This window comes from Apostichopus japonicus, chromosome 7 (genome assembly GCF_037975245.1).
Source record: "Apostichopus japonicus isolate 1M-3 chromosome 7, ASM3797524v1, whole genome shotgun sequence".
Lineage (NCBI taxonomy): Eukaryota > Metazoa > Echinodermata > Holothuroidea > Aspidochirotida > Stichopodidae > Apostichopus > Apostichopus japonicus.
This window is the reverse complement of record NC_092567.1, coordinates 3,348,478-3,371,769: the sequence shown is the minus strand read 5'-3', so window position 1 is coordinate 3,371,769 and position 23,292 is coordinate 3,348,478.

Below are 23,292 nucleotides of genomic sequence, written 5' to 3'. Positions count from 1 at the left end.
AAATTACTGAGGCCCTTTTAATGTTTAGTTAGCTTACACGTACAGCTAGGGTTTTTGAACGTAGTGGTAATAACGAATACTGGGTCTGTATAGTCACCATGCAGAAGACGGTTGAGTTGACGTGATGAAGTATTTCTGTTGAAAGGCAGAACAATATGCAGCTTGTATAGTTCCATTGTTTGAAGGCCGAGGGAGGGCGGATTCGTCCTAGTGAATAATTAAAATTTAAAATATGTCATCCAAAGTTGGATGCATATGTATATCACCCCCACCCCCGCATCTCATGGACGTCTATTAAACGTCACTAAAACATCAAAAATGTTTTCATATACAGCGGCCATTTTCACCCCTCAACGTCCGGATTGCTTTTCGTTTTGAATCAAGAATCGTTACACTGATAATGTACAGAGAAACTAACGATATAGTAAGGAATAGAAAATACGTATTCCGTGTTTCATGATACATTCATTAAATTCCCTTCAGAATAGAGACATCATAATATCAATACACATACCTTCCATCGTTTTTTTTTTTATTATTATTATTATTATTATTATTATTATTATTATTATTATTATTATTATTATTATTATTATTATTATTATTATTATTATTATTATTATTATTATTATTATTATTATTATTATTATTATTATTATTATTATTATTATTATTATTATTATTATTATTATTATTATTATTATTATTATTATTATTATTGCAACTCCTATGGGGAACGTTGGATTCATGTCCATTTTAAGGTAAAAACAAGTAGAGCTAAAATGAGCAATTAAAACAAATATGTCAAATAACACGTGACATCAAACCTGCTTCAAGTTTTAAATGTGTTACCCACAGTTTCAGTTATTTGATATCTCTCTGTTAGTAAAACTATGTTAGACGTCTCATTATTCCATTTTCCCCCTATTTTCGGTACCACGTTTATGGAATCTCCGACTCTTTCCTCATGTATACAACATACATATCAGCATCATTATTAAGTTTAGTTTGTGGTAGGCGCCATAGGCGTAGGAGCCTCATTTGATTTGGGGGGCTGTAACGACTTGCGTGAAAAATATAACCCAAATTTTTCGCGCGCGTTCCACATGTTAATGTGCCTATCACATAGGCATTCTTCGGTTATTACATCACATGCCAATAACATACAATCATTTCCATTGTTTTTACCCTTCCATATTGGTTATAATTATTGGGGAAGTCGTTACAACAATAATGATAATAATATAATCATTGAAAAACACATTGCAAATTCTTCTTCTTTCAGTAGGTGTCAGTGGCGGAGCTATAGGGGTATTGGTCAGGGGGGAGAAAATGGTCTGTAGGGGCGCTTTCAACACTATCTAAGCGGAGCGCCACCACAGATGGCGCGGAGTGTACAGACATTTTTTGAGTAAAGATACTCCCTAGATCACCGGACATGACCCTTTTCAGGCCTTGCTAATTTGCAGATAAACGAAGAATAATCATCGCCATTTTGTCAGAAAATTGCACCAACAAAATGTGACAAATGTCAATAGGTATTTGAGAGCCCAATAAAAAAGTCAATAATCGCGAATAAGTAAAGAGTGGCAAAAAGCTGAAAAGGGCGCCAACAGTCCATTTGAGTCCGTCAGGGGGGCATCCGCCCCACTCTGACTGTATGGACGCTCCACCACTGGGAGGTGCCCGAAAAATTCTCAGCATATTGCCCGAATTTTCACAAAAAAAACTTGAAAAACTCATTGCAAATTATTTTCTTTCAGTAGGTGCTCGAAAAATTCTCAGCATATTGCCCGAATTTTCACAAAAAATTTGAAAAACACATTGCAAATTATTATTCTTTCAGTAGATGCCCGAAAATTTCTCAGCATATTGCCGAATTTTCCCTCCAAAAAATGAAAAACACAATGCAAATTATTATTCTTCCAAGTAGGTGCCCGAAAAATTCTCATCATATTGCCCGAAATTTCACCAAAAATTATGGTGGGGGGGGCTGCAGCCCCCTTAGCCCCCCCGCCTCCTACGCCTATGATAGGCGCTGCCACTAGCCTGCTAGCTGACTTTACTTTTCTGTTGATAAACCTAATAGCATGTTTGTAAGAAATCATCAAGGTCTTATAAGAATGGATAATGGGTTAAATTTCTTCTTTTTCCAGGGTTTTGAGTTTGATCCACTTTGGCCCAAAAAATATGTAGGGTAGAAAACATGAATATTAGTAATCGTTACTCTTGACTGAAAGGTAATACCATGGTCTTTAATTCAATATCTCCAATTTCTCTCTCAAAAACAAAATCGAGCTCGAATAAAAAATCGAACTCAAGCCTAACTGTTACTATAGGCCTAGAACCTGCAAACTAACAGGTTCCCAGACATTGGTACTATGGTAACCACAAATGCCCGTATGCTGCGGAAGAGGATGTAAGTGTATTATTATCGCGAATAATTTTAACAAAACAGTGATAGGATTACTTTCGCATTTTGGTCCCTGGAGTACATAAAAGAAAGCCATTGCAGGAGTTTTACGACTTCGCAGGCAATATGTTCCCGGGTCCAACAATGCTTATGACCAGGTCTTACACCGTGTGAACACACACAGTGCAGCACTTTCAGCAACACTGAACATTGGTATGAGTCTTAGCCCCTCCCCTACCACCACTCCCCCGCCCCACCACCCCATCCTTAAACTTGGGCAATGAACCGAGTTATCTAGACTGGTTTTTATATCACCATCGACCTGAAATCTAAATGACTTATCCTTGATAAAATTATAGTTTTGGAGAACAAGGTATCGCTAGCAAATACAAAGAAGAAACAAGACGACGGTGCCTTTTACAACATTATATGTATTAATAATTAAAGTTTTAATTGTTAATATTCCTCCACTGAAAGTAAAAGCTGATAATGAGAACACAAGTTACACCATCACAAAACATGAGAGCAGACCCCGGTCCAGCATGGTCATTTCACATTTATAAAAAAACATTTGATCCAATGGTTCCAAACAGCTGAACATTTATCAACCGCATGAGTAGATCAAACGCGGTTTACCATCAAAAAGACAAAAAGTAAGTGACATGAATAAAAGTTATGTAACGATTATATCAAAGTTAGAAGGAATTGTCGGACTTCATAATAAGTAGAATGTTAGGCCCTGCAGCTCACTTGCAAACGGCGACTCAAGTTGACGAGACTAGTGTTACACCCGATATAAACAGAGAACACAGTAACTAATGTAAATCATTTGTACCACACTAAAAACTGGATCGTGCTATAAATCGGTAGCATGTTCTATTAGGATTACAGTAAGAACTCAGGATATGTGTAATCCCAACAAATCCAGTTAATTTGTTAGGATTACACATATCCTCGGTACTTACTGAAATCGTAATAGCAAATGCTACCAATTTATCAGATTTATCAGCACGATCCAGTTTTTACTCTGGAAATAAACTTTTAGTTTAACAGTGGTTACTGTAATCCCTGTGTGAATCGGTTTGGTGTTAAAACACGACGGAACATTTCACTAGGTAATAATAACAGTCGAACTTTATTGAATCCAACCTTCACAAATTAGTCTTTTCAAGCAGGGAATCAAAGCGACCACAGCATTAGTGACCTTGGTTTCATGGATTTAGCCTTCATATGTATATCATGTTCAGTACTAAAATATTTAGAGGATGTTCTCGTTAGAAATCCTTAAAATGATAACTGAAATAATCATAAACAGGACAAAAATTGTCAATACATTAGAAAACATGTAAAATGAGATTAACAAGAAGTAAAATTTAGTTTGTTGTGACATGAATCCATTATCTTAGAATAACACTTCTTATATGGCTGCATACAACTAATATTTACAACATTTAAATATACTGCATTGTCTTAATTTTTGTGTTATCTTTTACATATTCATTACTTATATTTTCCTCTTAGGGATTCCATGAGAAGAGTTACCAGTTGAGCTTGGCGAACTTCAAGTAGGCAAGGCGCAAGTAACTGTAAGTCAATACAGCTGAATATTCTCTACCATAGTATTTAACATTGTATTTGTTAACAGTGATTGTCTGCTATTTTTAATGGTAAAATTTTAATATATTAAAATGAATCTCCACCATTAACCATAATTGGTATTCCTATGTTTGTGATTATCTATTTTTTTTCCTGGTCACTAATATCATTTGCTTCAACTTTAATTGGTTTTATCATATATTTCATTAACATAACTGATCCCTGATTATTTGTATAGAAATGAGTGATAAGTTCCTTCCATTAACATAAACATCGTTCGTTTGTTTCCCGTGTGGCGGTGTTTTGTTTAGCTGGTGAGTTAAATTACTTGTTGGCTCATGGTATTGTTGGCGCTTTCTCGGGGGGGGGGGGGGGGGGTTGCCTAGGATCACTTTCCCATTATTCTACTAATAAATATGCTATTCGACCCATTTATTATGATAACAATATGACCTAATATATATCATTTTTATTTTTATATTAGAGCTCAATGCAGGATGCTTGTTCGTCTGGCGTTGCCAATTATCAGCAGGACTGTGACGTCATTCACTCAATCCTGAAAACTATGGCAGTAATTTCAGTGAGAAAGAATCTAAGAAAGAGTCTAGGTTGTAAACTGTTAATATTTCCAAAATACTACAAATATCGCCAGATAGAGCTCCAGTATAATACACATGCAACTAGTCCATTATGATTGTGACGTCATCAAATGCCTATATTCTCAAGACAATGGAATGGTGACTTGATGAAGACTGTAACTTTGACATACATTGTAAATGGATATTGTAGAGAGGTAAGGTTGTACAAATAATATTAATAATCCCATATACAATAAAGAAGTGAAATTGGAAAGAGTTCTGTTTAATTTAAATTTGTTTTAATGGATTACTTATGGGGGAATTTCAGTCTTTAATTGTTATAATCCAAAAAGGAGTGTTATTAATGTTTCTTCAACTTTTATGGTTCATCGACGTCATCCATCAACCACTACGTCATCAGTATAGGAGACTATGTTTTCTTGGATGTCAACTATTGAGAGAGGAAAGAAAGAGAGCACAATCCCTATCTTACTCTCTGTGTGTACGCGGAGGGGCGAGTAGGGTAAGAAGGGGAGGGTGTTGGAGGGGTATGGTTAGACCAACCACATTGGTGATCAAGTAGATGTTATATTAGTTATTTGCACCACCACCAAAACGCTTATTTGTAGAATGGAAATTAAACGGTAATTTGCATGTATTTTTCTCTAATTTTGTTTTTTTCCTAATATGTAACAAAGTTATCGTTACTTTTGTAAATGAAGAGAAAGGTTTGTTCACCTACTCGTGTGTCCCTGATCAGATATTGATGGAACTGCTCTCGCTCTCCACGCAATCCTCCCGTGCAGGGTATAACATCCTTCATTGGTCCAATTGTATGTAATGTTATGATTCATACCAATTCCAGACCCATATCTTTACCTTCCACCCCCCCCCCCCTCCGACAAACACTTTACTACTCGGAATTTATTAAACGTCTAATTATGTTAATATTTCTAAACTTATTTTTTTAAGCAGACATGTTTGGAATGCTTTGGTTAAAATATGTACATACTGTATCCACATACACTGGGAGTGCATGATAAAACTCTTTCTTCGTTCTTCCTTCTACTAAATGTTAATGTAAACTGTGACGTATCGGTTACGTAATGTCTAAAATCTAACAAAGAATAGAGCCACATTATTTTAGTCAATGTTAAGACTAAATAACATACATTGGTTATCTACAATACCATTGTGTTATTATAGTCGATCTACAAGATCTTAGAGATGACATTATTTAATATCTGTGGCATGTTTGTTCTAAGTCAGCATTTCTTCATTTCTTTCTGTTCCTATGAATTATCGTTCTCAACATGATGACAATAATATGACGTCATATCATATGATTTAATATAACAAATGTATAATCTGTATATTACGTAACTGAGACTTCAATATCTTCATCTATCAATACTTTCATTTTAATATTGTATTATTATTATTATTATCATTATTATTTTAAGCTTCGCTTTATAATTGTTTTAATTGATATGATCTGTTTGTTTCAAATCATCATTTTAATAATTAAGTTAATTATCAATTTTACGGCATATCCTATTTTTGTATTAACTGATCCCATCAGCGCACGAAGAATATAACATGAACGCTCAAAATAGTTCACCGACAAACAAACGTCTCTATTTAGTGTTAACGCTATCTCTTCGACATTTGCAGTCAAGTTAAGGACGCTTTGATCATGCGCAGTAAGTTCAATCTCTCTAGGTGTGATGATATGACGTAAATATAAGATGTATAACATAACTCAGGCGCGTATCCAGGATTTTCAAACCCGGGGGGTGCGAATTACTATCTAAGCGGAGCGCCACCATCGGTTGGCGCGCAGCGTACAAGAAAATTTCTTGTTTTGAAACCCCCCCAGATCACCGGAAACGGCACTTCTCGGGCTTGAAATGACCAACCAGATGTACACTTTTTGCCTGAGAACCATGTATTTCCTAATAGTTTTTTTTTTTTTTCCATCCATAACCTTTTTGAAGTTTGTCAACCCGGCACACATCATGTTCGACCTGATGGCATCTCCTGTGGGTCTTTGCTTTTGTAGGTGATTCTACGTCGCGGCCCACAATACCCGTCAGCCCCACTTTTCAAGGTTTTAAGCCCCATATTTGTTCAGAATTTGAAAATTCACATTTCTCGTGAATAAACTCACTTGAAAACCTGGCATACCCATAATGTTGTACAAAATTTCATCTATGGACAACCAATATAGAAAAACTTCCTTCAACCCCTAACAGACCGGTCAAAATTGCACGAGTAGAGGGAAGTGTGATGCAGAATGTTGGTCATAAATTTTCTAAAATTCCGACACAGTTAATTTATTGGTGTACAAACATTAAAACTTCTTATAACGGCTATTATAAAACTTGGTTGAAGGAAATGAAAAAATAGGAGATATTTCCTTCAACCGAACACTACACACATAGGCGTAGGAGGCGCGGCGGCAGTGGCGGAGCTAGGGGTATTGGTCAGGAGTGGCGAGAATGGTCTGTAGGAGCGCTTTCGACACTATCTAAGCGGAGCGCCACCACTGGTTGGCGCGTAGCGTACAGAAAATTTTTGAATAAAGATACTCCCTAGATCGCCGGAAATGACCCTTTCCGGGCCTGGCTAATTTGCAGATAAACGAAGAATAAGGTGTCATCGCCAAATTACACCAACAAAATGTGAGAAATGTCAATAAGTAGATGAGAGCGCAATAAAAAAGTTAATAATCACGAATAAGTAAAAAGTGGTAAAGAGCTGAAAAAGGCGCCAGCAGTCCATTTGAGTCCGTCAGGGGGCATCCGCCCCCTGACCATATGGACGCTCCGCCACTGCGCGGCGGGGGTGCAGGCCCTAATTCGCCATTACTAATGTAAAAGAGAGTTTTGACATAATTGGACCTCCATGCTTTTTATACATCTGCATGAGACATGTCGTTGTTTAAATTAGCATCCCGCGGTATACTGCGCAATTTGAACGGACCGTATACGGTACATGATGGCATGCGATGTAATAACCGATGCTTGCTTATATGATATTGACATGAACACGTTGAACGCGCGCTTCGCGCGCGAAAATTTTGGGTTATTTTTTCAGGCAAGTCGGACAGTTTTGAGGCTTTTCATCCTGGAACGCCATTTTCATGCTCACTGATATGATGTGATATCTGCTGTTTGCGTTACAAATTCGAACAGGCACGTAGCGAGGAATTTGCCAAGGGAGGGGCGAAGCCTGTAGGCAAATTATCTAAGCGTAGCGCCACCATAGGTTGGCGCGAAGCGTACAAGAAAATTTTGGCCGAAAATGCCTCCCAGATCGCTGGAAATGGCACTACCCAGGACCATTTGTTAGCGCGAAGCGTACAAGCAAATTTTGGCCGAAAATGTCTCCCAGATCGCTGGAAATGACACTTCCCAGGCCTTGTAAGTTGCCTCTAAGCACTTTCTATTTTGAAATTACTTAGCGATATCATTTAAAAAAATGCTGAATGGGGGGGGCGGGCGGTCGCCCCCATCCCAAAATGCGTCATGTTCCCCGACGACACGGTCGAGTTCGAGACCAGCCACAGTTGGTTTCATAGCACAATTCCACACGCGTTATGATAGACCATATATAGTACATATATAGATCATTAGTGAGAGAGGAAAATGGAAACGTCAAAAAATGGAGTTGTCGGTGTAAGGGGTAGGGTGAGTCACACTTTTACGAAATCATTGATCCGTCACTGGCTACCCTTCAGCGCTGTAATGATGTCACTGTTCCTCTTTCTCTCCCCGGTGTCTTTGCGTTTTTCTTTTACTCCCTCCTTTTCTCCTTTTTCTCTCTTTCTTCTTTTTCTTTTCCCTTCCTTCCTCTCCTCCTCCTCTTTTTTCCCCTCTTTTTTCCTTTTTTCTTCTCTTTTTTTTCTCTCCTGTTTTTCTTACCCGGGGGGCGCGCGCCCCCAACGCCCCCCCCCTGGATACGCACCTGTAACTACAGACATTAATGAGATAGACAGGTTCTCATTATAGTGAGCTCTTTTCGTTATGTTTTGAATCAAAACTGACCATGTATAACGTCGATAATCTTAAAAATGAAAGTGAAGAGGAAATTTTACTTTTGACTTATTAAAGAGAATCATATACTAATCAACCTGGTAAAATTTGTATCCAATTTCTACTTTGCGTTTTGGACATATCGATAACTGAAATTTTAACAGTTTGTACTACAAGTGAACTTGAAGCAAACAGGTGTGATGTCATAGCAGGTGTGATGTCACTGACAGCAAAATGTTCTTTTTTTTTCTTTTTTTTTCATGTTTTCACTTACTTGGTTTGACTTTGGTTTGGAAAAGATCCCGACTTTGTTTTAGGGTATGTGATAATAGCTATACCCATAATTCAGTGCATACCAAGTTTGCAAAATAAAAATAGACACCCCTCTCCCCATTTTTGATTCCTTGTCGAAGGCAAAAGAAACCTATATGCGATGATGATGTTGTGTGTCTGTGTGTGCTTCTCTGACACTTGCCTGGATCCGCGATAACTAAACAACGGAGTGATGGATATTTGTCATACTTGTTAAATGTAGATGTATTTCAGTAAGAAGGTGTGCCCTATTTGTAAGCGCTGACTTTATGAATATTAATGAGGTGACCCGAACTTGTGGGCCCCAAAATTTTTGGGACCATTTGAGCGCAAAGTTTTATTGGGCCTAATTTTTGGGAAGGGCCAACATTGTATATTGCAATAACTCCACAACCTTGAAGTACATTAGGTTGTATCCAAACTTGGAATACAGTTGTTGGTTAATAGCTGGTACATGTGGGCATAAATATTATAATACCGTATTGGGTGATGACGTAAAAAACTTTGATATTCCATTAATCAAGTAACCATAGTGACCGTTGGACTCTTGTTAATATGTTATTGTCTTTGTTTACTCTCCGTTGTTATTATAGTCCTAAAATACATGTAGCCTTGTGTGTTAAGACAATACGATCACGTGAGTTTACACGATATATCAAGATTGAATAAGTTAATAACACTGATAATGTTCTGTACATTAAGTAAACATTAAAGACAATAGAACTCTCCCTGTGTTTCATTTTTCGTGTTTATTATTGCTTTCAAGTTTTTATTTTACTGCATCTTTTAAAGTTTCTATTTGTTTGTGAGACTACAGGACAATCAAACCCAACGATCATTTTAATATTATGTGATAGGTAAGCTATCGATCATTTGAATAGTATGTGATTGGTAAACTATCGATCATTTAAATATTACATGATAGGTAAGCTATCGACGAGCAAGACACTTTAGGTCACTTTACGCATTTGAGAAAAAATACATTTGAACTTGGAGATACCGTTTCGATACAAGATTCGTAGATTTGGATAAGTTTTTTAATATTACAATTTGCCTTCATTAATTGCTTCATATAAAGTCTTGTTTTATAAGGTATATAAACAGAACGTTAAACAGTTATTGTTTTAGCATTACATAATTATGTCGTAGTAAAGCTGATAATATTATGTGTATATCAAGTAATCCTTAAATACTTAGATCGGCTCTGTATATACTCTTCATTTAATTCTTTCATTGTTATTTTAATGCGCCTTGTAAATGAGTCTACTGATTTCGTTTTTTTTTCAAATCTTTTTTATTTCTTTATATTCCGATATTTTCGATATTTTCGATTTAGAACAATTCTAAAACTGTATCTAGTACTTTCTCTAACTATTGTTATATTTAGTCATTAATTGTTAGATTGCATTCTACTTCATCCATTTACTTTCTTTTAAGATTTAGTTGCTTTATTTTGTTCCTCCTATTTCTATGTTATGAATTAATCTTAGATATTACTCACGCGTAATACAGTGAATATTAGAAGAATATTGTTAAATGTTATCATAATAACAATGACTTGCTGTCTACCGTTAAACCATTGATTCTGTTACTCAAAATCATACTAAAACATTGTCTTAGACATTAATTATTAACAATGACATGTTTTGTTTTTCAAAACAGTTCTTGTTCCATTAGTATGATCTCTAATGATGTTTCTTTGAAGACAATAGGAACACGTAACTTTGACGTATTATAGTAAGCTTTTAACATAATAGCAACGAAGATAATGTTCTGTATATTTAACATGAACCTTAAATGCAATGATCGGCTCTCCATGCATATTTTTCCTATTCTTATATCGTTATGTTGCTTCTTCTAATTAATGATGCTGGTTGACAATTATTGAATATTCATGATCTCTTCATTGTAGTTCAGTTTTTGTCGTATTTGATTTAACGCAACTGGATATTATGAAGCCATAAAGTGTACCAGTATAACCCAAGCCCCATCCCGCAAAACTGAATATATTTACATAACTACCAAAACTGACTAACATATAACTAGGAAAAAATCACTGCGTCACGATATCTGTTTATGATATTAGATATTTCCAAGGAAATAATTATTCCTTTCTTTTGTATTTTTGTTTAGTATCTGACGTATTTCTGTATAATTGTACAAATATACAATGTTTGCAACAAACACACTTGTTCCCATTGAGGCGATCCTGGTCTCTCATTGATACAATTACAACCGATTCATCCCATTAATATGTTACTATATCATAAGTTCACATCGTAGACTCTTATCATGAAATTAGTGATGTGTATTGGTGTTGTAATATCAATGGAAGCAATTAAAGAAAACTAATCAGATAAACATTGTCAACAATGTTATTTCTGTGTAACATGTAATATATGTACTAACTTGAAATATCAACCTCTTACTCTTTGTCTGTCGATAAAAGTGTTGATAACGCTCTGTAAGTCTTTAATTATAACTTTCTCTTCAAGTTCAAAATCAATGCTTTTTGAAAGATTGTAAACTTCCAACTTATTACCAAATATTCAAGAGTGTATAATCAAATGATCGCAAATTATATTGCTCAATGTGGCATCTAGTGACCATTATATGATTTCATAGCGTATTTTGGGCAATATATTTATCATCTCCAGGCGGGATTTTAAACTGTTTTAAATTTTCCTTGCTTTTTTCTTAAAGAAATCAAATTTTACTCCTTGTCCCCATGCGAAGATATCTCCTTATCAACATCCGGTTGTGTTGACCATTGACGTCTCTGCACGCGTGAGGCAGGGGGTGGGAGTGGGGAGGTATGTTCCTTGTGGGTTCCCTACCGATACCGTTACCCCTGGCCACTATATATTCTTACTGAATTCTCCCGTACAATGTCCTTTCCCTTCCACGTTCGTCCTCAACTGCACTGGATACCACGTATGTCTGTTTCTATGTATTGACAACGTCATAATGCTTATCAATATATGCAAACATGTTTTGGAGGCCTTTTTTAGGTAACACTTTGTCACGCCCCTCTGCAGGGTTTTCCTTAACTGTACCCTAAAACGCAAACGAAAGTGTAAATTTGCTGAATATGTTCATTAATACATCAATGACGATATCCGATTCTATTTTATGTTATGATTGTATGTTGTGAATTTAAAGGTTTCATTCTTATACTTGTTTATGACATAGATTTCTATCCTTTCTTGTTTTCACTCTCTTTGACTCAGTTTCTAAAGGTCGTAACATTGACCTATATTGATATCTGGCAGTAATAGTAATGGCTTCTTTCATCCTTCATGGTGTGATTTTTTTGGTCTTGCAGTACAAGAGATATATCGTCTCGTTTACACCGCGGTTTATGGTATACCGCCAGCTAACAGATTGTGACAATTCATCCTAAGCAAGCGATATGATCAGATTGATACAAAGTTCAATGGTGGGGTAATGATTGTTCCTTGTTTCACGTCTTTAATTAGTCAACGTTTTGATAACGAATCATTAAATTAATAAACAAATAAAACAGAACAATTATTAAAGCTGGGGTGGCTGGAAATCTGGACACACTAGCACGTATTACGCAATGATAAATTGTTGCGGCGTAAGATATGCATCACCACATATATCATGGCAAGATTGGACTGAGGGGGAGTGGGGGGTTGAGTTTGGCGTGGATAAGTTACATTATTTAGGTTGTACTGAGGTAACATGTGGTTCAATATCTTACCATGAACATTGCCTTGCAAAAGTCAAATATAATAACTATTTTGCCGGAAATCGTTGTTTTCAAAGATGAATATATTACGGAAAACGAAAGTCGATCCATTTCTAGAGTGAAAGGCTAATGTGACCGGAACGATAATAAACCTGATCATATTTGATTAACGTACGGATAAAAATAATTTACCTTTTAACGATCTTTTAAGTACAGCATTTTTGTGTGTAAATTTGAAATTTAAATCTTTCCGACCAAGCTAGTGTAATGTTAACTCCTATCATATCATTATCTATATATCTAACCATGTGAATGTGGCCGTATACCTGCTTCTTAAAAGGAAAATGTTTGGACCAATACAATATTTCATCGTTTAATGGTATCTTATTTAACTGAACTTTCTCTTTACACATCGGTGATGAAAAGAAAATGTTTCTCTCCTTAAAGCAGCCGTATTTCGACTTATCAAGAATGTTACTAAACCCTTCAGAGTATTCAAAATTAGATTGCAATTAATCAAATTAAGGTATCTTGTTTTAAGTCGGTTAATGAGAGTAATTTATAAACTACGTAAATATTACAACCTGTCGTCACCCAGATATTTTTCTTCAGACAAAATCCTTCGAAGAACTAAAGATGAACTCGAAACATCCAAACTTTAAGTTACTGTTTGTTTGAATTAAGTGTCAACACTTTAACGAACAATTTTGCTAAGGTATTCCTGAGTAAATAACAGATCTATCAAAATCAAACTATATATCTGTTGTAATAATACAAAGAAAAATCCACTTAGCCTAAAACGAAATAGTCCAAAATAACATACTAACATTCAATCTAAAAAATACACTTAAAAAAATGTTGCATTCAAAATAAAACCATTTCTCTTCACTGGCCTTAACAATATCATCATTTAACGACGCACTGTGGATAAAGCGTACGAGCACCCTGTAAAATAAAACGTTTGCATCACACGGAGGACAAATCTATCTTCTGATTACCACAAAGTTACCGTAAGATGGAGACTGTGGATTACGGTGAGGATAGTCAGAGTCAGGTTGTAGGATTATTTAGATCATCAAAGTTTATTTGAGATTAGACAGGGCCGTCCTGACGTTCGTTAATTGTTGATGTTCACAATAATGAATATTCAAAGAACATACTGATATTGATATTAACATAAAGAGAGAGAAAGATGGAACCAGAGTACTGTGTAGCTTACTACTGTAAAAGCTAATGCATTCATTAGGGGGAGGTTGTGGTCGTTTTTATAACTGATTTGGTTTCGCTTAGGTTGTGAACACACCTAGGCTATACAAACACAGAACAAATGTAATTATAGCTTATACATTACTTCAAATGATATAGTTGTGCTAGGAGTACAAAACAAACTTGTGTTGATGTACATAATTTGAAACCAGGACGACGATAGAGATATTGCTCGTTATGTATATTTGGCGTTTATGAATACAAACGATTATCCAGGTTAATCGGTCCTTAATCCAGCATTTGAACGATTAACCTGCATCATCGATCAAAAAACCAGGATTAAAAATGATAAACTTTGCTTATTAACCGAATTATCGGTGGAATTTGTAACCGATAATTCAATTTTATTGCCGGTAAGCTTTCATTTTCAGTTGAAAAACCTAGAGTACCAGTAAAAAAAAAAAAGACTGGTATTGAGCAGTAATCCAATTTTTTTCGACAGAATAAAACTTGAATATATAATGAGTGAGTTTTTTGCTTTGTCATAAACGTGTTTCAGGAATAATTTCGACATGCGAGGAAACATCCGGTATTATTAGCATAACAATACGTGTAAAATCCAATTCTTTGTTCTGAAGAAGAAATTAATGAAAAGAAACCAGCAGGTGGCTTTGTAAACATTCTAGGCTCAGGTGTTCTGTATCTAGTCATACAGTATTGTATTAATGATAGTTGAATAGGCTCGTTGCTCGTGCATCTAATCCAACATAAGCAATTGAACGTACAGGGATGCGGGTGATAGTGTAACCATTTAGTAAAATAATATTATCCTCAAATTAAAAAAACATGCAACCTTCTCATCGTGCTTTACATTTATGGAAATGTTTGTGCAAATTATAATCGTTGGATCAATATGCCAGGATTTACCTTGTGATTCTTTCGCGATGATTTCGATATTCCAGATAGATGTAGGCTATATGCTACCATGAATTAAGGATCAATACAGTATACATCTTTTCGTGGGCTGAGAAGATGATTCCTTGTAGAGGATTAAGTTCGTTGAGAGGATCTGTTTGGTGTTATACAGGGATACACTTTAAACTATATAGCATAACGATAGTTATTTTCTAATGGTGAAGTTCGTACGTAATTTTTGGCCTTCCTGACTTCTCGAAACTTCTTGTAGATCAACAGATATTGGATTTCAAAGTATTGTCACGTTAACCTCTCGTCATCCATGTGAGTACACATTCCAATGAAATTTTATGTTAATATTAGAAAACTGGAATAAACGGTACTATGTGAAACACGAACAACAATTTACTTCTCAAAGACAAGTAGAGCACAACCCACAATTAATTAACTTGAACTAGCCCATGATTTTCTTCAATAAATAATCTACTTATAAATGTCCTATATTGTAATTAAGTTTAATATATCAAATACGAGAATATATACGCATCCCCTGATGTAAACAATAACGTTACACTCAAATACTGGCAAACTAAGCATGCAGTAGCTGGTTTACGTCTTAAGGGGATAGAGGGTAAATTTCAATAGTCTTTCCTGAAATGTCGATCGTAAGGGAAACAGATATTGGATACCGCTGTTACCGGTCGAAAAGTGAAATAGCGGCTTACCAACTAGCAGCCTAAATTGTTTTATATTTAAACTATTGTTTGAACATCCTCCGATGATCAATCACCACCCCAGCCCAAACTGTAAAATTAGAATAAGGTGAAATATGTAAAACAATAGTCCTTCACTTTCTTCATAGAGACGGAATTATATCGCGCAGTCATGTTCCATCAATTGTGCTGCATACACAGACATCAGACAAAAAAAGTTACACAGACACCTGTGTCTCATTTCTTTTCATAATAAAAGTAAATTAGTCATCATTCCAGAGTATGAAACTTGTTTGTTGAAATGTAAAATAGAACCAAACCTAATTTGATTTTACAATATCATTTTAAGTAAGTACCAAGTCGAATTATGTACTGTTAATTCATCAATCAATCTCCAATTATTGTTTCGCATAATTCATTAGTGGGCGTTAAGTAAAACTGGTCAATACCTACCGTCAAAATGTCGGTACAAATAATTCCTTCACTAATGTAATATCACACTTTCGCCATGAGAATATTATATCCATGCAGGCAAGAACAAATATACGTTTTTCAGAAAGAGTTCAGATGGGGTGCGTGCATTTGTGGGTGTGGGTGCGCGTGTATGTGTGATGTTACTTTTCCATTCACGGAGATGAATACCAATGTAGCCTAACTTAAACATTACTCTACTACCTTTCCTTCTTTTGTTCTCGGAATGTATTGGAAAATAACATTTAATTCTCAGCACTGCATGAGTGTGCCATTGTTCATTATTCTAATTACTACTTTCAGCAACTTAAAATAATGCCTTCTAACCATGTTTGGTTTAAATCTTAAGACATGGCTACTGTAATAGGTGGTTATTGTATATAGTAGACGAAAAACTCATACATGTATGGATTGTGCATGCATGATGTTATAGTGAATATTTGTCCATATTTGTTAAATGTTAGTGCATTATTTATATTTTGTTTATATTTTAACTCCAATTTACATATTCAAAGTGAAAATTTTGTTCCGTGGTGATGCAATTGCTCATATCTATTTGGTGTACTTTGAAATTTGGAGAACATAACTAACTGTATTGTTTAGTCGGGTTAAAAAAGAACAATTACCATACCATTTGATATCCTTTCTTCCAAAATATTATTGTTGCATATGCGAAATGAAAGCTCATATTTAAGAAGCAATATTTTCTACTATGCATGTTATTACGTGACGTGTTAGTACTTCACCAAGACACATACAAGCTTGACATGCACTGCGCGTTCTAACTCGGAATTTACTTGCCCAATAACCAAAGAAATATGGCAGGTTCTGGCGCACCATACATGTTAGGGTACGTAATTACATTATAAAGGCGTCAACGAGCTTATACAATACGTTCGTCAACATTGGTTAATTGCATGGAAGTCTCAGTAAATTTAAGTGTGCTTCCGATGAGATATGCATCTCCGCGGATTGCCCTCATGTATATTATTTGTAGTGAATATAATTGTTAAATATTTACTACAGAACGTTGTTTGAGAAGTGTGTGTCGCTCAGTACAGACTAGTCTGTAGCTTTAAGGTAATATTGCGACCAAGCCGGTTCAGTTACATGATCTGAAATGTCTCAATCGTAGCTGCGTATACTAATAAAGGAGAGCTCACAAATATCAAATATCATCAGCTAATAAAAATTAATTCAACAATTAAACACCGTGGATAAATAAAACATATTTTAAGTGATATATATTGATAAATAAAACAGACGTATACTCGCAACCGAAGGTTTCATTATACTCTGATTGAAGTATAGAGGTTTCATCTTATGATCTGTGTCATAGACTAACACCAACTATCACAAACCATTCACCAACACACACAAAAGCTAGTAATATTCACTCAAAAAAGACCCAGAAATAATTAAACGTTTATCTAGGCAAGCTTGAATTTTCTTAAAAAGGAAGCAACTTATTTTGATCTTTATTCTCATGAAAATGAATCAATCAAATACCAGAATACGTATCCCATGATGTAAACAATAACATGGCAGCTTTTGCAAGTTACTGTCGAACTAGTCCTGCAGTAGCTGTTACATTTTAAAGAAGATAGAGGGTAACTTTCAATCGCCTTTTCTAAAATGTCGATCGGAGAGGCAAAAATACCGCTGATACCGGTCAAAACTTAATTAACGGCGAACCAATTAACAGCCTTAATTTTTTATGGTTAAAATAATACTTTGAACATCCTCCGATGATAAATCACCACCCCAGCCCAAATGAATAATTAGAATAAGATGAATTATGTAAGACAATAGTCCTTAACTTTCTTGATAGAAGCGGAATTATTTAGTGCAGTCATTGTCTATCATTTGTGTTGAATACATGGAAACCAGAAAAAAATACTGTATCAGAGCCAAACCTAACTTGATAATAATAGCGTAGGATTAATTGTAGACTGGTACATGGTATTGTCCAATAGACCTATAGACCTATAGTTGTAAGTAAGGCTTAACGATACTTGTACAACTAAAGATAAAGCTATTTCCTCAGGTGTTTATTACAACCAACGCTGTGCAACTACGAAGTTCCTATATACTTAATCTGTGGATAGAAAACGTCATGATGATATTTCTATTCGTGATCTCATTAACACTATCGGTATTACGTAGGACTATAAACCTAGTCCGCTGGTATTTAGTAGCAAACTCAACGGTTCCGAGGTGAAATGTGTTTTTTAAAAACATTATAATAAGTACTTCCTCGCCCCTACCGATCCTGTTTTAAACATTCTTATGTAAAGTGTTTTTTTTTTCTAGTTTAAATGATAGGATCAAGTGTCGAGAATGTCTGACCACCTCATTAATTACAGAAACTAATGTAATGTTAGCGTACAGTGAGACATTTGACTGCGGTATCACAAGGGATGCACTTAAAAAATGTATGTTTTATTTTACATTATTCATGAAAAATTGTTATTGAAAGAAGAAAGGAAAACATAATTTATAGAATCTATATTTCAATGTTTATTTTTAACTTACGGAGCTTTAGACAGAAATTGCTAAATACAAGTTATCAGTAACAACTTTGCATAAATGCTGCTTTTCTGCGTTGAATGTATGACCATCCGTCAATATGTATTGTGCAACTGACATTGTACAACAACGTACCTAAATACATATATGATACTGCAATCTTCTAAAGTAAATATAAGTGAAAGAGTTCGCACAAAAATGTATTACTGTTAACTGTGTGGGACACAGTCTAATCTGTAATGGACCAAACGCTTCGCAATTTGGGAGCAACCAACTGGTTGTTAATTGTAACCATTAGTAGGTCTCATAGTGTGTAAGTATGAATGAATGACACGGTAAAACAAACTCAAAATACAGATGGAAAAGTTTTCAGGAAGTGAATTAGACTATTTAAATCGCACTAATGGAAAAAAGGTCGGTGGTGAGGGCATCATCGAACGCACATTTGTAATAGCTGAATAATGACCAGTTTCTTGGATATACACATTATTATTTTTATAGTAATCAAGGTGAAATATAATTGTATTCTGCTTTTGCGTGGAAGAGAGATTTCAATGAATACATAGAGTGGTCTCTCCGATAGTAAGTTTATTGTGGATTACACTGGAGCATCATGAATCAGACTTGGTATTATTGCATATGTATATTCATTATTAGGCAATGCAAAACGACGATTTTCGAAACATTAATAGGATTACTTAGAAAATGGCAATTTGGAGCTTTCTTAAATCATATAAATGACTTAATGAAAGTAAGAAACTGGTAACTTCATCTATGTGAGTATGTCATCACATTAATTATGTTTCTGTTCGTATTGATCCCTCATGGATGTTTTTCTTACGAACATGGTCATTTCTATCATTTCGACGTAATTATTTTCAAGGTCCTGATTTAGTTTAGCAAATAATATAGAGGAATGTATAGTTTCAGAAAAACTCTATACCTCAATGTTTGCGAAGTTTTATACGAAACATGGCAAATTGTCGGATTTTCAAAGAGAAATTCAGAAACTAAATTATTTTTTTACCAAATAAAATTGCACCAAATCGTCACACAAACAAAGATTGAAGACGAGAGCCACGCAAAACATCGCATAAGTCGTTTGTAAAAGTACATATCTGTCTACATGTCAGAGGCCATCGACAACTGTCTATTAAGCAACATACAATGTTGTGCACCCGTCACTCACACTCTCAAGTATTTGTGTGAATCGTTTGCGGTACTTACTAGCCATGAATCATAGATTAACATGACGCCACACCAGCTATTTCGCTGTGCTGCCCTCTGTTCCTTTCACTGCTATACAACCAAAAATGAAAGACACGATCGTGACTCATTATCTTACCAAATCGTCACAATTGACCTTAAATATTTGCTATCATATAATATAGTAAGCCTCTTTATTTTCACTGGCTTATCTAACTAATCACTTTTAAAGTAAGATCACCTATAGGCCACATTAAACATCAAGTAATATTGTTCGTCAGATAATCAGTGTCTGTTCGCGGTGTTTGTTTACTCCTCAATAAAAAAGCCAGAGAAGTGACGGTAAAAGGGTAGGTATGGGCGTCACAGATATACGTCCATACCTAAAAAGTTTGCTTTCAATAAGTACAAATAGGTAAACTTGTGTTACCGTCGAGTCAAAGGCACCCCTCCTCCTATTCATAAAGTTTGTGCCACTGTTAGCGTATAGTTGTCCACGCGATAAAGACAGGTCATAATTTGTTGCTTGTCGTTATTTGAAAAGCAGCAAATTCGTCATTTTGATCCTTTTTGTCCAGATTTAACGTTAGAATCACTCAAATACTCGAGAGGGAAAAAGCAGATATTAGTCGTACTGTCCTTTCAGAACCACCGTAAATGGTTCATCAATGTTTAAATAAGAACTTATGTTAATGTTCTAGAGAGAGGACACGGAAGGGAGGGGGAGGGGAACGGAGCACAACTGTTCTTGCAGTTAATGTGATTAGACGCACGTTACGATGAATTGATTTGTGATTTTTTAAGATCAACTTTAAATTTGTGACCGAGAAAAGGGAGTTTTGTCATGGCAGGTGATTCCAGGAATCACCAGATGTTCATTGCATTTCGATTTATATTGAACTGGTCCACTGCATGGCGATGGAATCGGGCCGGAAATGTAAAACGTTCTCCACACTGTTGTGTGAAAATCGCAAATGTACACATTTCATTGATAAATTAATGGAAAAGTGTCCTTCTTTGTTCAATTTACATGGTTTGTTGTTGAGAAATTAATAAATATAATAGTTCGTAAAATACGTCTAAATGAACCCTGAACGATGTTAAAAAACTTTGTTTTAACGACATGGTGAATAGTTTATCACAGCATGAACGAATATAAGTGTAATAAAATGGAGAATATGATACATAAAATCATAATTTAATGTTGTGCAGTTTTTTCGGCAATAATTCCGTGGCTCCTTAAATCTTTGCTTTTTGTTGATGTTGTTCTTGTTGAATTTTTCTTCTGCCGAGATTAAACTAATGAGTGTGGTTACGAGCATTAAAACTGCTGCTGTTGTTGTTAAATATAATCTGATAGTGTCTTATATACACAAACTAGCTTTAACACTGCTGTCATTGTTAAATACAATATGATAGTGTCATATATATACTAAGCAGCTTTAGGAGAGAACAGATCATTTCTTATTTTATTTCAGATTCCAGATAGTCAGCTCGCGCATAAACAGCCACGAGGCTCAAAGTCATCAGTAAACACGGTATATGGCCCTGGTTTTCCATTTATTGTAAGGGGGGGGGGGGGGGCTTAGTGACACAAGTTTTCACTTTAATCATATTAGTGAATGTGTCGGCTTGGACAAGAGGCCTTGCGAAGAGGAGGTACCACTAACATTTAAAAACTTCTACTTCATTACGGGTGCTTAGTTGCAAAATGATGTTATACAGGAGAAGACAATTATCAAAATCATTCACTTTCTTGTCTACGCCTCTGCGTCGTCATACAAATTCACCCTGTGTGTTCGTATGCTAGTGAGTGTTGTGCATTTACGACAGTGTTATTTTATAGCATAGTTTTGTACACTGTACAGATAACGCACATTATCACCAACAGTCTGAACTCTAAAAGGACCTATAAGACAGCACCCTCGGATAGGACGCTGGAGAGGGTCATTGAGGGTGTATGCCATCTTCGGTGTGTAAGCGACCATCAACGCGCTGACGAATAACTTTTACTTTCGAGGGCGCTTGACCATCTTATTCAGAAAAAGAGTGAAATTGAAACTAATCAGATCAAACACCAAACTTGGTTGTGAGTGTATTGAATAATCTGATAAATATTGAATAATCTGATAAATGTTGAATAATCTGATAGATATTGAGTATTGTTCTGTCTAATTGAATGACTTGAGAACATGACGATGAATGGTATCTCAGGATTCATTTCTCTTTTCCAATAATACTGATAGATCTCTGTTTAGGTGGAATAGGGTTTTGTCTATTGTCCTCGTTCTACCAGGTACGGCAAAGAGTTTTAAATCCTGAGGAGTGCTGGTGTGTGTGTGTGGGGGGGGGGGGCAAGCTTCGAGTGGTAGTGGTGTTTGTGGGGAACGACTACACAGACTACACTCTAAGCCCCCCACCACAAATATCACTATAAGTTTCATGTAAGTGCTATGATCTAGTTCAATGTTACTATATGGTTGTACAGAAGGGCTGCCGGCGAAGTAAATGGCAGAACAAAGTTCACAATGATAATTGTTGCTGTCACTATACAGTGTACATAATCTTCAGTAAGGTCATTGTGCAACAGAGACATGCTAAGTATTCTAAATAATCAACAGGAATGGATAGCAAATCAGATATAATAAATATCAAACAGTCACCTTAATTCAATAGAAAGAGTATTAGAATAGAGAAAGTTTATATCCCTCGGAAAATCAGAGCATTATACCAACATAAAGAATAACTCAAAATGATACGCCCTTGCACCCAAAGTGAGGCTGTATTCCTTTCGGAAAAATAATGTTTTCGATTAAACATGAATATCAGAGAAAATTTAATATATAACTGAAGAGTGAAAATGTCTCAGTTCAAGTCCCAGGATTTCCAGTAGGGCCAGAATATATTTAATTAATTCCTCTGACAGGTGTTTTCGTGCTTTAAACTCACTACAAGCAGCGGATTAGCCAGAGGGCTGGGGAAGAGGGGTGGAGGCAGGGGGCTGTCCCCCATAAACATTTTCGAGGAAGAAACGAGGTTAGCAAAATATTATGACAACGAAACTTAAATAGCCATGATATATATGTTACTGGATAGGCTTCTTGTGTTAATAATACGGCGCAAGCTGCCGCAGAATTACGTTTGCCATCATTAGTTTTACTAAACATAGCACGAGATTTATCCGACAAGTTAACTTTGCTTCAATAATTAGCACTTCCAGTAACATTCCGTGCGTCCTATGACACAATTTATTGTCGTTGTTAATAAAAACAAATACAGCATCTCTATTTGGGTCACCGAGATCTGATATACCTGTTTATACCTATCTTAACGTACTATTGTTATGTTCATGTAAATATGTTATATCGTTTATATATACAAATATACAAATATATACAAATCAACTTTTACCTCACTATATATTTGAAATGAACCTCGAATAGTCAAGTTAGTTACATATATATATTTTTTTAATAAAAAAGGAATATCATAAAAAATCGATAATTATGAGAGAATCTGAATGAGCCAATAAGAACACTTGGATAAATGAAATGATAACGGAATTTACTTCTGTTTTAATCTTTTATAATAAAACGAACGA